The sequence below is a fragment of the Bos mutus genome, chromosome 1, assembly GCF_027580195.1.
Source record: "Bos mutus isolate GX-2022 chromosome 1, NWIPB_WYAK_1.1, whole genome shotgun sequence".
NCBI classification, from domain to species: domain Eukaryota; kingdom Metazoa; phylum Chordata; class Mammalia; order Artiodactyla; family Bovidae; genus Bos; species Bos mutus.
In genome coordinates, this window is record NC_091617.1 from 155833747 (window position 1) to 155852098 (window position 18352).

Below are 18352 nucleotides of genomic sequence, written 5' to 3' on the forward strand. Positions count from 1 at the left end.
ATGCATTCCAGGAGCAGCTCTGTTCTATGGGTCCCAGCATCACTGGACCTGATCATCAACACTTGGATTCTCTGCATCCAATCAGGCTTGTTTCCTGAGCCATCTAGGGAGGGAGGCCCAGGCTTGGCCCCTGGACTGGAGGCCTGCTCCCTTGCCTGACTCCCAGTGGCTGGGCCCCTGGCCAGCTCCAGAGGCCCGCAAGGCAGCCTGCACTTCAGGTTTGCTTTTTGCCCTTTCTGTGCAGTCCGTGCTTTCTCGATTAAAGGAAAAGACTGTCCAGCTGCTGCAAAATGGATATGTTAGTTTTTAATCCTGGGGCCCCTTCCGTCTCTGCCTTCATCTTCCTGGGTAACGAGGTCACATCCCAATACCCTGACACTTTCATTGCAGCCTCCACCTCTCTCTGGGTCTCCACCTGAAACTGAGGGAATCTTAAAGTGGACTTCTTGGTTCCCATCCCAACCTGCCCCACCACCCTGCAGTGCATCCCCCTTCAGAAGAAATGGCACTGGCACTCACATAGCCACCCAAACCCCAAACCAGGGTGCCACCTTAGCTTACATGTCACCTTGCTTGCATGCAGTCCCCCGTCACATCCAACCCAGCAGCAGGTTCCACCCCCACTGGGCTTCTGCCCTGGCCACCTCACTGGAGCCTCTTGCCCTCTCCCTCCACCCCTGGCCAGGATGGAGCCCCTTCAGCTTTACAGCAGCCCCTGCCTCCCCAGGGGTCGTGGCCATGGTCACCCTGGAAAGCCTACCCCCGGCTTTGCCCTTCCCGGGCCGCCCCCCTCCCTCAGCAGCTCTGCCCTTCCCAGCGCTGAGCCACAGCTCCTCTGTTCCCTCTGGGGGCCTCCCAGCGGTACCTCGCGGTCCTGATGGTCCCTGGACAGACCCTGCGCCTCGTGCTGGCGGCGCTAGTTAATTCTTCTGTCGCGCGAGGGCGCCCACGGCCCGCGTGGGTTTCTGCAGAGGAGTTGGGGCGCGGAGGGCGCAGATGCGGAGATGCTGGGGGTGGGGGGATGGTTGGATCCCAGCGCGGGCCCTTCCTCGGCCCCGGAACGCCTTCAGCCTCCGCAGGACGCGGTCCTCCGAGCGGGTCCAGGGGTCCCACGCAGTCGTGGAAGGATGGCTTCCGGGAAAGCCTCGGGGCAAACACCCCGCAGTCCATCCTTGTCCACCCGGTCCTTCGGGGCCCGCCGCAAGGACTTCCTGATGATCTCCAGCCCCTAGCTCTGCTCTCGGGTTTCCCAAACCCCACCGGGCTGCGCGTGAGAGCGGACGGGGACCTGCGAACAGCCGGGCTGCAGATGCCAGGCTCTGACCCGCTGCCCCTCCCAGCGCCCAGCTCCCTGCAGCGTGGGCGCCGCCCTGGCCAGCGATCTTGCTGGGATGTGGAGCCCGAGGGCCCAATACATCCGGACGCTGCCCTGTCCCTACGCGTTTCCACGTGCCCCGTGTCAGGACGCCAGTCCTGGGTGGTCCTGCTGCACCAGCTCCCCGCGTGAATCCAGATAAGCCTGTCTTAGCCCTGCTCAGCCCCGGAATGCGTCCTCTCTGCCCCATTCCCCGCCACACTCCTCTCCGCTCAGCCCCCGCCTGGCCTCTCCTCCGAGAGGAGGCCCGGTTTACGCGCCCCCGGGGAGTTGGCCAGTTTCGAAGGTGACCTGAGCAAGGTAGGAGCCTGTCTCCCCGTCACTACACTGAGTTGCTGTAGGGGTTCTTTGAGGCCGACAGGTAAAGCACCAGGAAGCACCTGCGGGCGGCCGGTGCTCAGATTGCAGGAGCCGCGAGCCGGTGCGCAGCGCACGCGGTGGAGCGTGAGGCTCAGGGTCTGATTGTCCGCACCCGGTAGGTCGCCCCGCGGCAGACGGAGGCTCCGCGTGCGGGCCTGGGGACGCCTGAGCCAGGCGGGGGCAAAGAAAAGAAAAGTCGCGACTGCAGACCTTCCTGCCCCGCCCCGAGGGGCCCGCCCCGAGGGCCCCTAAGGAAAGGGTTCCGGAAGGAGGCTCCAGGATCCCGGGGCTTGCGGCTGAGACCCCCCTAGGCTGCGGAAGAGTGGCTTCCCCCACTGGCTACAGACTGCTAGACTGAGGCCGGCATTGGAGTTGAAAACGGTCGGTTTGGGTCTTCGTGGGGCCATTTGTCGTCTGAGCGTCCCTGAAAGAGGACGAATCCCTCTTGGCCGGGGCCCCACCGGTGCGCCTCCACGGGCGGCCACCGCGGGGCTAGCGGGTTCCGCCCGTCCACGCCCAGCAACGCGACAGGAAGGTCTAATGCAAACTATGGGAGTGGTGGAGTTGCTGAGATGAGAAACTCTTGGGTTAAAATAGTGAGCCCTAAATGTGGTCGCCGGGGTGATCGGAAGGAAGTGGAGAGGGAGGGGCGAGAGGATGAGGCTGGCAGTAGGCTTCCCACCTGACTCCGCGGGGGCCCTGGCCCGTCGCATTCCTGGCCCGTTGCCCGCCAGCCCCTGCTTCCAGCTAGGCTCATTTTCCTGCTTCCAGCCCTCCCGCAGCTAGGAAGAGAGCCCCCTGATGGGGGAGCGGGTGGGTCCCTTGATTTCTGTGTTTACGTTTCATTAACTTAATTTATAGTTGCATGCTTTTCTGATTATAAAATTAATACATGGCTTTCATAGACAATTTGGAGAATACAGAAATCCGTTTCTAAGGTGAAAACCCCTTCAATCCCATTTCCCAGAGGTGCCCCATAGTGTCCAGGCGCCTGCAGCCTCTTTCCTCTCCTGCCCCCACCCACGGGGGTAGTGCAGCCTTAGTCAATAGGAATTTTAATAATGGCTGGATGGCATCACCGACTGGATGGACATGAGTCTGAGTGAACTCTGGGAGTTGGTGGTGGACAGGGAGGCCTGGTGTGATGCTATTCATGGGGTCACAAAGAGTCGGACACGACTGAACAACTGAACTGAACTGAAGGGATTATATCTCCCTGGTACCCACCCAGCACGTAGCCCAGGGTCGGCTGGCTGGCCTGTCAGCCAGGCCGGCCTCCCACCCACGTGATTCCTAGGGTCACTCCCTGTGGGAGTGCCACACCCAGATCTAGGCAAATGTTCCTTCCCTGCTTGCCCTCTGCCTCACCCCAGCGGTGGCCGCCTTCTGGGTGTCACGCTCTCCCCTCCTCCTCTCTGCCCTGCCTCCCTCAGCAGCCTGGCTGGGCTGCGACCTGGCCTTGGCCTTGACCTAGACCTGGCTTGGCCCTGACCTTGCCCAGCCTCCATGTTCCTAGGTTCTGCTGAGAGCTTCCTGCACTTCATCCCAGCTTCCTGAGAGGGGGACCCCCACCCTCATTTTACAGATAGAAAAGGGCACCTTCGAGGAACTGGCCTAAGACCCTGGAGCTACTTGCCCTGGGGGGGGAGGGGTGTACCTGGTCCTCCACCCCAGCCCCCCACCCCGAGCCCCCCACTGCTCACTCACCCTGCGCCTCTGGGTGCCAGCAGCAAGGCTGACTCATGGAGCCCATGCGGCTAGTTCCTGGAGCAAGAAAACTTAAGCGGGAGAAGTCAGAACGCAGACTCCGCCCTCCCCCCCACCCCCCCCAGCCCCCCACCCTGAGCTGCAGGGGCTTCCCAGTGATGGAGGATGTGAGATCTTTCTGGAGAGGTCCTGCTGGGCCAAGAGGCTGCCACTGGGCTGGCACCCAGAACCAGGGGGAGGGAGGAGGAGGGAGAGGGAAGGAGGAGGGTGCAGGTGTGCAGAGGGGGCACATGGCCACTTCATGGAAGATGCCCACAAGGGTGCCAGGGGAGCCCAGTGGGCCAGGCACAGCAACATGCACCTTCGGGGTTCAGTGGGAACTGGGGAGCCAGTGAGGTGCTGCAGTGGAGGAAGAACTGTGTGTGTGCTCAGTCGTGTCCGACTCCTTGTGACCCCATGGACGGTAGCCCGCCAGGCTCCTCTGTCCGTGGAATTCTACAGGCAAGAAGAATACTGGAGAGGGTTGCTGTTTCCTCCTCCAGGGTATCTTCCTGACCCAGGGATCAAACCCTTGTTTCCTGTGACTCCTGCATTGGCGGGTGGATTCTTTACCACTAGTGCACCCTGGGAGGTTCTGGGTGGAAGAGGAGGAGTCTTGAAATGACAAGGAGAGCCAAGAGAGGTTTCCAAGACAGAAATGACCCTTAGGGTCTGCTTCAGCGTCGGGTGGTCTCAGGCTCTGTTCCCACCTCTCCTTCCTCCCCAGTGCCTAGCACCTTCCCAAGCAGGCCAGCATGGCATGGGGCTCAGGGTCCCATTTGGGCTCGTCCCCCCTGCTGATGACCTGCCACTTGTGTTACACAGACACCCAGCCCCACAGTGAGTCTGATCCAGTGGGTTGGACATGCACCCACTGCATTCCCAGCAGGCACCCAAGTGCTCCTTCCCCCGTGCCTCGCCCCAGTGTGCTCACTCCCAGAGAACTGCTGGTCTCTAGTGAGTTCTGGGAACCCCAACCCACAGACTGACCCTCTGCCCATTTTTAAACCCCGTTGCTTCTTCACAGCATGATGGGCTGTGGCTGTCACACCACAGGTCACATGGCCAGCCAGGCCAAAAATAGGTGCTATACGCTTTTCCCCAGGAAAGTTTGCCTCTTGCCACCCTCCAGACCCATTGCACTTCCTCTGTGACCATGTGGCTCGCAACCCCACGCTGGGTGACAGCACTGTGATCAATGTTCTCATTGGTGGGCAAGGGTCTGGCTTCAAGTCCGAGTCCCAGGCCACACACCCAAGCCATTGCCCTTCACCTCTGCACAACCAATGTGACACCTGCCTCTAAAGTGCCACCTGAGGACAGAGGAAGGGACAGCTCCTGACCAGTTAGGAACACAGCAGGGACAAGGGGTCCACAGGCCAGCAGGGTTTAGGTGGGACCCTTCAGGATGGAATGTGTGGGTGGGGGGGGCGGTGGACTCATAGCCAACCATGCAGGTGTGACAATATAGATGACTACAAGGATGTGGCAGGTAATGAGACGTGGCTGAAGCCTGGGATCCCCGTGGCGGAGAATGGCTTGAAAGTGGGGTTTCACAGACCTTCCCAGGGATCCTGGCAGGGAGCAGGGAGAGAATTCTTCAGATGTTCCCCCGAAATCTCACAACCCCAAACCCACCATCTCCTGGGGGTGGGCAGGAACCAGTGGTGCCACATTCCCGCACCGCCGCCCCCCCCGCCCCGCCGGCCCAGGAAGGCCTCAGTTGCCACGCTTTCCTCTGCCTCCTCCTTAATACATTCTCTCAGCTCATGGAGCCAGGTTCACCTTTGCACCGCATTTCTGGGAGGGAAGGAGTAGAGAATCTGATTCCTGTTATTACATGAAAAGAAACCAATGCAAAGAAGTTAAATTGTTCTCCCAAGCTCAACGTTAGGAAGTAGAAGCAGGAAATTTAATGAGAAATTGCTCTGTAAATCTAGATATAGACCCTCCCCTCAAAAAAAATCTGTAATGTTTTCAAAAGCTCCATGAGTGGGACATCCCTGGTGGTCCAGTGGTTAAGAATCTGCCTGCCATATCATAAAGCAATTATCCTTCAATTAAAAATAAATAAATTAGGACTTCCCTGGTGGTCCAGTGGTTAAGAATCCACTTGCCATTGCAGCGGATGCAAGTTCAAGCCTTGGTCCTCGAAGATTCCACACGTGCTGCGGGGCAACTAAGTCTGCATGCCACAACTCCTGAGCCTGTGTGCTGCAACTCCTGAAGCCCCTGCAACCGAGAGCCCGTGCTCTGCAACAAGAGAAGCCACCAAAAAAATGAGAATCTGCCCAAGTACGGGTTCGATCCGTCTGGGAAGTAACAAAGAGGATCCCCACGTTGTAGGCAACTAAAGAGAAAGCCCACATTGCACATAGCAACAAAGACCCAGCACAGCGGCAAAGACCCAGCACAGAAAAAATTAACTTTAACTCCAAAAAAAAATTAATTAATTAGTTAATTAAAAAAAAAAAAGAAGAAGAATCTGCCTGCAAGTGCAGGGGACACGGGTATGGATGTGAGAGTTGGACTGTGAAGAAGGCTGAGTGCCGAAGAATTGATGCTTTTGAACTGTGGTGTTGGAGAAGATTCTTGAGAGTCCCTTGGACTGCAAGGAGATCCAACCAGTCCATTCTGAAGGAGATCAGCCCTGGGATTTCTTTGGAAGGAATGATGCTAAAGCTGAAACTCCAGTACTTTGGCCACCTCCATGCGAAGAGTTGACTCACTGGAAAAGACTCCGATGCTGGGAGGGATTGGGGGCAAGAGGAGAAGGGAACGACAGAGGATGAGATGGCTGGATGGTATCACTGACTCGATGGACGTGAGTCTGAGTGAACTCCGGGAGTTGGTGATGGACAGGGAGGCCTGGCGTGCTGTGATTCATGGGGTCGCAAAGAGTCGGACACACTGAGCAACTGAACTGAACTGAACTGAACTGAAGTTTCAAAAAAAAAGAAAAGCTACATGAGGGCTGGGACCTCGTCTCAGTCTTCTCTTTATGATTTAATCTTTACATCTACTGGGCACCTGCTGTGTGCCAGGCCCACTGCAGGACTCTTTCCCATGTCCTCACTTATGCTCACAACCTGGGGGAGGGGGAGACTGTAGGAAACCAAGGCCAGCTGTTAGACCCCAAGTACAAGGGCTGCCCTAGCCTCGGCCTCCAGGCTCGCAGCTGGGCCCCCAGGAGAGGAGGAGCCCAAACAACGAATGTGGGAACTGAGCTACTCCATCCAGGATGGAAGACACAAAACCTGCTTAGATGGAGGCAACCCAGACTTTCCATGGCCATGCATCCACCAAGATGTTCTCAAATGGAAACACAAACTGAACAGGAAATGGCAATGTGACAAGTCCCAGAAAGGAGAGGAACGACCCAGGGGACTGGGTTAGGATTTGATGCCCTCCCCCGACCCGTGGGTGCCCCACAGATCAGCCCGGCCTTTGTGCTGAGGGGAGCGGTGTGGGAAAGCACTGTGTCCTTCCTGTTCTGGTAGAGGAGGTGATAGTGCCTCACACCCCCACCCACCCCTCGCCTCTGGCTGGAGCTGTTATCACAGTTTTATTTTTAACCTGGCTCAGTGCTTCCCTTCTTCTGACTGTGTAAATGTGCACTGCTGAGCCAAGTGCACTCATGATAATTACATTTTCATCTTGGCACAGCTTTCTTGTTTTCCCTCAAGTTGATAGTTGCTTAACGTTTCTGCTGGCTCAGTCTCCTTTGAACTTGGAGCCAAGTCTTCCTCTGTCCACCAGGGACTCTTCTCAGTGTGACCTTCCACACCGTCGAACCTGTCAGTTCATCTCTGTGCTTTGAGGAGGGTCCAGCAACCCCTGCCCAGGCCAGCCCCCACCCCAGCCTCCCTGGGGTGCTCAGACACCCTCCTTTCAGGCATGCCAGGGAGAGAGAGTCACCTCTTCAACTTCCTCCCATGAACAGAGAAAGCTACAAGGAGGAAGGCAAGGAGAAAGGGCCCTCTGTTTAGATATGGGAAGTGGGGCCAGCGGTGCTGTGGCCAGTGTTCAGGACAGGAGAGTTAGAAGCAGTCCCCGCCTCTCAGACCTCTTCTCCTTTCTAGGTTCACTTGGCTATCCCACCGCACACACATGGCCTGGATTAGGCTGGGCATCTCCATCACCCTGGCTGGGTGACTTCTGCCTGTTGGTGTGGATTTGTGGGGATTCAAGGGAGCGGGAATTGTTTAGAGCACCTGCATGGCTAGTTCTATTTCCTGCTCTGCTCCCCCCACCCCCAGTGGCGTGTGCCTACTCCACCCGCCCCTCCACAGCTGCCTCTGCCAGCGCCTCCCACCCCCGCCTCCCCACAAAAGAGCAGCAGCTGAATCAACACTCAGTAGGAAGTTACTGGTGGGAAGAAATTAAAAAAGAAAAAAAGCAAAGATGGGGGGAAGGGTTGGAGAAGACGATTTGGAGTGGAGGAGGAGGTGGGGGAACTTGCAGGCCAGTTGGGAGGGGGTTGGCCGAGGGAGGCAAGATGGTGGCACTGCCTGCCAGGAGCTGGGGACTAGGGAGGGCTGGAGAAGAGCTGCTGGCAGCCTCGCTGTTCACTTAAATGCCCGCTCGTCACATGGGGCGAGTTCTCAAGGGACTGCATTCTGCCTTCTGGGTGCTGGGTGCAGGCTCTTTCTTTCTCCAGGTCTCATGCCTCCTCGTCCGCCCCACGGGCACAGCCTCATGGGCTGCAGTGTCTGACGCCAGCTGCCCCGCCACGGGAACCTCTGCACAGTGAGCCAGGAACCCTTCTCATGGTGCTCCATCATTGAATATTTCTTAACCTGCACACTGTCTCAAAGGAGCCCGCTTCTCGTGCTCTCGGGGAGTGTGTTGTGGGGACGTGACTGGGTGGGAAGGAGGCTGGGGCACCCAGGCTGATGTTCAGGACCTCAAGGGGAAGGCATCTCTCCCTTCTTTCTATACTCACCTGGCTGCCTCCTGCCCGCCCACCTCCACGCCTAGAACACTGGGGGCCCCCTCATCCTGCTTTATGTCACCATGACATGCTTGCCTTCTCACAGGCCCTGATGTTCTGAGCGCACAGCCATGCACCTTCTGTGCTTAGAGTCTGGCCCCAGCCCTGGAGTCCTCAATGAGCACCTGATGAAATAAAGTCAACTATCTGGAAGGTGAAGGCGAAAGTGCCTGCAGATGGACTTTCTTAGCTGACCTAGGGGAGAAGATTATTCCCAGACTCCTGCTGCAGAAGCTCACTTGTCCGTGGCTTCAGTTTTCCTTGTAGTGCAAAGCCCTGTCCCTCTTGGTCGCTCCCCCACCAAAGCCAGTGATGTCCTCTGCTCCACGTTGTCAGAGCTCCCTGTCTGCCTTCTTGCTGCCAGCCGTTCAACCACTTCAATCCCCTAGCACGGATGTGCCCAGGGTTTGCTGAGGCCACATCCCTGGAAGATGGGATTTCACGACACTTCGTACGAATGCTGCCGCATGAAGACACAGACCCTCCAGTCACCCTGTGGGCGTCAGGCTGGGGTGCTGCACCAAACAGGGTGCGTGTTGTGCACTAGACACAGGATGCTGCACCCCATTTCCTCTTTGTCTTTCAGATCCATCCCTGCGATGGTTGGAAAGCGGTTCTCACTGCAGTTTTGCTGTTAACCTCCCCTGCGCACACTGAGTCTCTATCCGGCCTTATGTGTTTCCTCCTGGCTTTCTTCACTTGGCACAATGCTTGTGAATCATTCATGCTGTTGGGTCTCTAATGGATAGGTTTACTGCTATGAATTTCCCTCTACATGTTGCTTTAGCTGCTTCCTACAAACACAATATGTTGTGTTTCGTTTCATTCCATCCGAAATGTTTTCTAATTTCCCTTGAGGCTTCTGTTGATCCATGGATTATTTAGAAGTACATCATTTCTTCCGAGAGTGCCCTGTGTCTTTCTGTTGCTTGCTTTCTGGTTCAATTCCAATTAGCAATGCCATGCAGCTGGAGAACATACCCCACATGATTCCAGTTCTCTTAAGTGTGCTCTGCTTTGCTCCGTGGCCCTGGACACAGCCTTCCTTGGTGGCCGTGCTGTGGACATCTACTGCTCCGGATGAAATGTTCTTTGGGTCCTGATGGTCAGTGCTATTTTTTAGGTCTTCTGTGTACTTGCTGATCTTGTGTCTAATTTTTAAAAAAATTGATTACTGGGAGAGGAGTAATGAAGCCTCCTCTTATAATCATCTATTTCTCCTTTTATTTCTTTCAAATTTTGCTTCCTGTATTAATATTTTGACATTCTGTCATTAGATGTATACACATTTTACAACTGTTGTATTGTCTTGTTAAATAGATCCTTTCAAGTCAGGACCCGCCATGCACCTGGTAACGTGCATTGATGTGAAGTGTACTTTGCTTGATATTCACACAGTCATTCTAATTTTCTTTTTATTAGTGCATGGTATATCTTCCCCATCCATCTTCTATTAACCTACCTATACTATCATATTTAAAGTGTGTTTCTCTATTAAATTTAGAATCGATAAAAAATAAGGTCCTAATGTATAGCACAAGAAACTATATGCAATATCCTATGATAAATCATAATGGTAAAGAATATATTAAAAAGAATATATGTGTGTATAACCGAGTCACTTTGCTGTACAGCAGACATTGGCACAACACTGTAAGTCAACTATATACTTCAATTAAAAAATTAATAAAGTGTGTTTCTTACAGGCAGCATATAGTTGGGCCACATTTTTAGAAACTCCATGTGCCAGTATCTGTCTTGCAACTGGTGTATTTAGATTGTTTACACGATGTAATTATTAACATCATTGGATTTAGGTGTTGTTCAAATCTTCATTTTCTGTTTGCTCTTTGGTTTTCACTTTTCTGTTCAACTTTCCTGCATTCCTTTATTGTATCAGGGTTTTGAGTATTACATTCTAATTTATTAGCAGGCTTTTAACTACATCTTTTTATATAAGTTTTTCAGCAGTTGCTCCAGGGATTACAATATATATACTAAACACCTCATTGTCTACTTGAAGTACCCACTCTACCATTGCAAGTGAAATGAACCGGAATGTTAAAACTGTGTTCCTCACTGGTCTCCTTTTATGATGTAGTTGTGTCTATTTTTCATCTGCGTACACGGTCAGTCACTAATCAAGTCACAAGTCTTTGTGACCCCATGGACTGTAGCCCACCAGGCTCCTGTCCATGGAATCCTCCAGGCAAGAATACTGGAGTAAGTTACCATTTCCTTCTCCAGAGGGGATCTTCCCAACCCAGGGATTGAACCTGTGTCTCCTGCATTGCAGGCAGATTCTTTACCTCCACACCTCCAGGGAAGTCCATTTTAACATCCATGTACATTGAAAACCCCACCAGACAATGTCATCATTATTACCATCAACATATTGTAAAGACATGAAGAGGGGAAATAGATTCAAGGGATTATATCTGATAGAGTGCCTGAAGAACTGTGGAAGGAAGTTCATAACATTGTACAGGAGGCAATGATCAAAACCATTCCCAAGATGAAGAAATGCAAAAAGGCAAAATGGTTGTCTGAGGAGGCCTTACAAATAGCTGAGAAAAGACGAGAAGTGAAAGGCAAAGGAGAAAAGGAAAGATACCCATCTGAATGCAGAGTTCCAAAGGCTAGCAAGGAAAGATAAGAAAGCCATCCTCAGTTATCAATGCAAAGAAACAGGAAAACAACAGAATGGGAAAGACTAGAGATCTCTTCAAGAAAATTAGAGATACCAAGGGAACATTTCATGCAAAGATGGGCTCAATAAAGGACAGAAACAGTATGGACCTAACAGAAGCAGAAGATATTAAGAAGAGGTGGCAAGAATACACAGAAGAACTATACAAAAAAAGCTCTTCCTGATGCAGATAACCACGATGGTATGATCACTCACCTGGAGCCAGACATCCTGGAGTGTGAAGTCAAGCGGGCCTTAGGAAGCATCACTACAAACAAAGCTAGTGGGGGTGATGGAATGCCAGCTGAGCTATTTTAAATCCTAAAAGATGATGCTGTGAAAGTGCTGCACTCAATATGCCAGCAAATTTGGAAAACTCAGCAGTGGCCACAGGACTAGAAAAGGTCAGTTTCAATCCAATCCAAAGCAAGGCAATGCCGAAAAATGTTCAAACTACAGCACAACTGCATTCATCTCACACACTAGCAAAGTAATGCTCAAAATTCTCCAAGCTAGGCTTCAACAGTATGTGAACCGAGAACTTCCAGATGTTCAAGCTGGATTTTAAAAACGCAGAGGAACCAGAGATCAAATTGCCAACATCCGTTTGATCATAGAAAACCAGTCCATTCTAAAGGAGATGAGTCCTGGGTGTTCATTGGAAGGACTGATGCTGAAGCTGAAGTTCCAAAATGTTGGCCATTTGATGTGAAGAAATGACTCACTGGAAAAGACCCTGATGCTGGAAAAGATTGAGGGCCAGAGGGAAGGGGATGACAGAGGATGAGATGGTTGGATGGCAGCACCGACTCAATGGACGTGAGTTTGAGGAAGCTCTGGGAGTTGGTGATGGACAGGGAAGCCTGGCAAGCTGCTTCCCATGGGGTCGCAGAATCAGACGTGACTGAGTGACTGCACTGAACTGAAGAGGGGAAATACCGTACATGTTTACCAGCTATTTACTGGGTCTGCTGTTTTTTTCTTCATTTCTAGGTTTCCCAGTTGTCCTCTGATACCATTTCCTCCTGAAATCTTAAGGTTTCTCTTAGAGCTTGTCTGCTGAGCACTAGTTTTCCTACTTTTGTCAGAGGATGTGTTTGTATCCCCTTCACCGGTGGGAATAGAATTCAGAGCTGAGGGAAAGGACTTCTTTCCTTTCAGAGCTTTTGTACAGGTTGTTCCATTGTCTTCTGGCATCCGTGGACTCTGGCGGGAAATCTGCCGTTATTCCAGCGATTGCTTTTCTACATGTGATGCGTCATTTCACTCTGGCTGCTTTCGGGACATTTTTCTGTGTCTTTGGTTTTCAGCAGTCTGAGTAGGGTGTGTATAGGCTTGATTTTCTTCAGCTTTATCTTGTTAGGGGTTTGCTAAGCTTCTTTAATCTGTAAATGTATATTTTTTGGAGAAGGCAATGGCACCCCACTCCAGTACTCTTGCCTGGAAAGTCCCATGGATGGAGGAGCCTGGTAGGCTGCAGTCCATGGGGTCGCTATGAGTCGGATACGACTGAGCGACTTCACTTTCACTTTTCACTTTCATGCATTGGAGAAGGAATGGCAACCCACTCCAGTGTTCTTGCCTGGAGAATCCCAGGGACGGGGGAGCCTGGTGGGCTGCCGTCTGTGGGGTCGCACAGATCGGACACGACTGAAGTGACTTAGCAGTAGCAGTAGTATATTTTTTCATCAAATTTGGGGCATTTTTCAGCCATTATTTTTTCAAATACTTTTTCTGGGCCAGCCCTTTACTCCTCTCACCCTGGGGCTCCAGTGACACAAGCCTTAGGTCTCTTGATATTATTCCACAGGTCCCCAGGCTCTCTTCATTTGTTGTCAATCTTTTCTTCTTTCTGTCATTAATATTGGATAATTTCTACTGGTCCCCAAGTTCACTCACTCTGCTGTCTTCACTACCCTCCTAATAAGCCCACTCAATGAATTTTTTAAAATCTATAATCATATTTTAATACCATTTGTTTCTTTTTATAGCTTTTATATTGCTGCTGAAGTTTTTGTATTTCTGCATTTGTTTCAAGATGTGTTTTTTACATAATAGAGCATATTTTAAGTTATCGATTTAAATGCTTTATGTGATAATTTCAACATTTGGATCATCTCAGAGTTGGCAGCTAGTATTTTTTTTTTTTTTCCTCTTACAATTTGGTCAGATTTTCTTTGTTGTTATTGTTGTTTGAGAACTTTTGGATTATGTTTTAAACATTTTGGACATTGTTTAATGATCCTCTCAAAATCTTTTCCAGTGTTCTCCAACATTGCTCTTCCCCCAACCCTGCCCCCGCCCCACCCATCAGCCTGGTTGGGTTAGACCACAAGTTCAGATCTGCCTCCTGTGGGATGTGGTTCCAATGTGAGTTTACTTTTCAGACTCTCTGCAGTGCTGTTTGAATCCACTTCTCATCTGCACCCCCTGATCCAGTTTTCAACCTTGACGGTGGTCTATCTACACCATGATTCAACTCTCAAAGGCTTTGACTTGCTCTTTTGGGTCATTTCCATACATTCCCAGCCCAGAGTTGAGTCTGGAACTTCATGTGAAGCTTTATGTGTTCTCCTTCTTGATCTTCTTATTAATTTCTCCCAAGCTCTCCGGCTTCCTGAGGCTCCCTTTCCTGTCCTCTGGCTATAAAGCAGGAACTTCAGCCTCCTGCACTGGTGTGCCTCCTGCTTTCTGTGACTGGGTCGCCTGTGGGTCAAAGTGACCAGAGTTTCCGCTGCTGTAGCTGCTGCTACCACTACCACCATGCTGGGGGTGCAGCGTTGGGACAGGAATTTGCCTCTAGGGCAAGACTAGGAAAATGAAACAGGGCATCTCTTTCACTCTGCCTGTCTTTCAGGGCATTGCTCCTCCCAGTCCACTGACCAGAAAGGAAGGGTTCTCTTGGCCATGCCTCCTGTCTCTCCTGGGGTTCAAGCTACCTTGAATCTAACCCGTGGGTGTAGGAGACATCTGCAATGAAAGCAGCCTTTCATCAGGTTTTGATTTCTACCCCTAGTCTGTCTGGAAAGTTGCTCCATTTTATCCTGTGTGATATTTTCAGCTGTGGTCACTGTAGAGATGGAGTGGGTTGGGCTTACTCTGTCTCAGCTGGGACTGGAAGCTACTGGCCCTTTTTTTCTTATTCTTAATCTAAATTCATTTTTTTACAGCTGCATTAAGACAGAGCTTGCAAGCCAATACCACTCATATTAAGTGTACGATTTAATGATGATGAATTTTAGCTGAATTTGCAAATTTATTCGGTCACCACCACAGTCCATTTTTAAAGTATTTCCCTTACCCCCAAAAGATCTCCATGCCCATTTGCAGTCACTCCCTGTTAGTTCCTTTTAAAAAAAAAAAGAAAGAAAAATTATTTGGAAACTTCCCTGGTGATCCAGTGGTTAAGATTCCACTTTTCAATGCAGGATGATGAGGATTCAATCCTGGTTGGGGAACAAAGGTCCCAGTATAGCCAAAACTATAAAAATAATAAATAAAATTTTTGTTTTAAAAATGCTCATTAAAAAAGAAAATAAATTATTTTGAACTATAGAAAAGTGTGGAGATCAGCATAATCAACACCCATATACCCACCATCCAACTTTATCAAATCTTAATATTTTGCTTTACTTTGCCCAGAAGTTTTCTTCTTTCTTCTTCATAAAACTTTAAAACACAAAACTAAAGCCCTCTGCATCCATCTCCCAGGACCACTGCCTTCTCACTTGCAGAGGCAGCCGCTGCCCTAGACGTGGGTTCCTGAGTGTGTGGGTGCTTTTCCTGGGATCATATCAAATGTGCATGGTGTAGTAGGAAGCCTTCTTCTGCAGTTTGTTTTTAAATTTAACCTCAGTGTTATGGTTTTGGGTGTCTTGTATGGATGCAGACAGCTCCAGAACCATACTTTAATTGCTTCCTCTTGTGCATGAAAGGCCACAAGTTATCTTTTTATTCCATTTTGGGTTTGGCTCCAGTTTGGGAGTGCTGGGTTTTCTTTACTGCTATTCTTTGCTTCGGGCTTCCCTAGTGGCTCAGACAGGAGAGAATCTGCCTGCAGGGCAAGAGACCAGGTCTCCATCTCTGGATCAGGAAGATCCCCTGGAAAAGGGAATGGCTACCCACTCCAGTATTCTTGCCTGGAGAATTCCATGGACAGAGTAGTCTAGGGTCACAAAGTGTCAGACACAACTGAGTAACTAATATACACACAACCTTCTTTACTTGTCATCTACTTTTATTACACTGAATTTGGCCTCCTTATGATCTCTGTGCTTTGGAACAAATGGAAATTTCCTTTGTGGCTTAATAAATGATCTGCTTGTTACTTCCCTCCCTTTTTAACTTTACTGCATACAAGTTAAAAATAAAGGGTTGTGAGCGTGTGCTAAGTTGCTTCAGTCATGTCCAACTCTTTGCAACAGTAGCCCACCACGCTCCTCTGTCCATGGGATTCTCCAGGCAGTAATACTGGAGTGAGTTGCCATGCCTGCCTCTGGGGATTATATTCCTCAAGTTCTCCATAGACCTAATTTTCTTTGGGATCTATTCATTTCTGAGAGAGGCATATTAAGATGCTTGCTATGTTTGTGGTTGTATCTGTTCACTTACGTATTTGTCAGTTTTTATTTTTCATGTATTGTGATTTTGTTTAGTATATATTTAGGATGGCTGAACTTTCTTTGTGGATTGGAACTTTCATTATGTACATCTTTATTCATTTAATGTGGTTTTTTTTGCATTTAATTCTATCTTTTAATGTTATCTCTATATTGTATCTTTAGTATTTTGTTATGTGATATGTATGTTTTCCAATCCTTTATTTTCAGCCTTCAATGTCACTTTTAACAATTTAATAGGTAACATTTTTTCTTTCTAATTATGGTAAAATACATAACATCAATTTAGCCATCTTTACCATTTTTAAGTGTAAAGTTCACTATTATGAAATATATTCACACTGTCACGCAACTAAACTCTGGAACTTTTTCATTTTGCAAAACTGAACCTCTACCCCCATTAGGCAACTTTATGCTTCTTTTTAGAATTAAAAATTTTTACTACAGAAAATTTTACACATATACAAATAGACCAGACGGTTTAGTGAATCCATGTGTCCTCAGCATCTGCTTCAACAACAATCAATTCCTGGCTAATCTTGTCTTATTTACATCCCTGCCCACTCTCTCCCTGGTGGGCTTTCCTGGTGGCTCAGAGGTTAAAGCGTCTGCCTCCAATGCAGGAGACCGGGGCTAGATCCCTGGGTCGGGAAGACCCCCTGGAGAAGGAAATGGCTACCCACTCCAGTATTCTTGCCTGGAGAATCCCATGGACAGAGAAGCCTGATAGGCTACAGTCCACGGGGTCGCAGAGTCGGACACAACTGAGCGACTTCACTTTCACTTTCCACTCTCTCCCACCTACCACACCCCTGATTGTTTGGAAGCAAACCCGAAACACCCTGTGCAAATATCTTAACTTGAGACTCTAAAAGGTGGTGATTCTTTAAGATAATCACGGAACCTTTAACAAGCCTAAAGCTGTTGACGGTAGTTTGTGAATGTCCTGCGGTCCAGGCGTGGTAAGTGGCTCCTGTCTCTCCAGTCTCCTGTCTTGGGGTTCCCACAACTACTCTTCTCTCATGCAACCTCTCTTGGTCCTGGGGGCTTCTTTCCAGCCTTGATGGTGCTCTCTCATCTCTGCCACGCCCACTAGCCCAGCCCTCTGTCCTCCTTGTTCCCAATCAAAGGGATAAAGTGTTGATGTGATTGGGGTTCAAGAGTAAACATTGTTTCTTTTATTTCAGTTCGGTTAAGTTCTGTCGCTCAGTCGTGTCCGACTCTTTGTGACCCTATGGACTGCAGCACTCCAGGCCTCCCTGTCCATCACCAACTCCCGGAGTTTACCCAAACTCATGTCCGTTGAGTCAGTGATGCCATCCAACCATCTCATCCTCTGTCATCCCCTTCTCCTCCTGCCCTCAATCTTTCCCAGCATCCGGGTCTTTTCCAATGAGTCAGTTCTCCGCATCAGGTGGCCAAAGTATTGGAGTTTCAGCTTCAGCATCAGTTATTTTATTTACTTTATGATTATCTTAGTGTCTGTTGCGACATGTTCCAAGGCCTAGGGCAGCAGATGACATGTCTGTGAGTGGCAGGGGTGTCTCTGTGACTGGCATGTCTCTGTGGGGTCACTGCCAGGGGCAGTCACTGCTGCATCTCAATCTCTTCCTTTTTTGTCGTATTTTCTGAAATAGTTCCATAAAGAGGAAGTTCCATTTATAGAAGACATCTAATTGGAACTTGTTCTTTTTTTCAAAAAAAGTCACCAAGACTGTATTTGAACAGGGAGAGATTGGCCTGTTCACAGGTGCTGCAACCCTGGAACTCTGTGTTCTCTGGAATTTTTGAAACCATTCCTAAAGTCTTACTGTGTGCTTTTAGTTCACAGTCCTTTCTTGTTGTTCTATTGCTTCTGCCTTAAAAAATTTTTTTTCTCATATTTCCTTCTTCTTCAGCTGTGTACTTCCTATTTCTGTTCTTTTAAAAAAATATTTACTTACTTATTTTATTGACTTTTGGCCACCCTGGGTCTTTGTTGCTGCTCATGGGCTTTCTCTAGTGGTGGCGTGCAGGCTTCTCACTGCAGTGGCTTCTCTTGTGGAGCGCAGGCTCCAGGGTGCACAGGCTCCGTAGTTGTGGTGCTCAGGTTTAATTGCTCCGCAGCATATGGGATCTCAGTTCCCCAAGCAGGAATTGAACCCATGTCCCCTGCATTGCCAGGCAGGTTATTAAGCATTGGACCACCAGGGAAGACCTGCCTATTTCTCTTCTTTAGAAGAGTTTTAATAGTTACCACGTGTAAAATTAAATGTTTCCTATCTGAGCACCAAAAAATCCATGCTTTCAAATTGTGATGCTGGAGAAGAGTCTTGAAAGTCCCTTGGACAGCAAGGAGATCAAACCGGTCAATCCTAAAGGAAATCAACTCTGCATATTCATTGGAAGGACTGATGTTGAAGCTGAAGCTCCGGTACTTTGGCCACCTGATGTGAAGAGCTGACGCATTGGAAAAGACCCTGATGCTGGGAAAGACTGGGGGCAGGAGAGGTGGGTGACAGAGGATGAGACAGTTGGATGGCATCACTGACTCAATAGATGTGAGTTTGAGCAAACTCCAGGAGATGGTG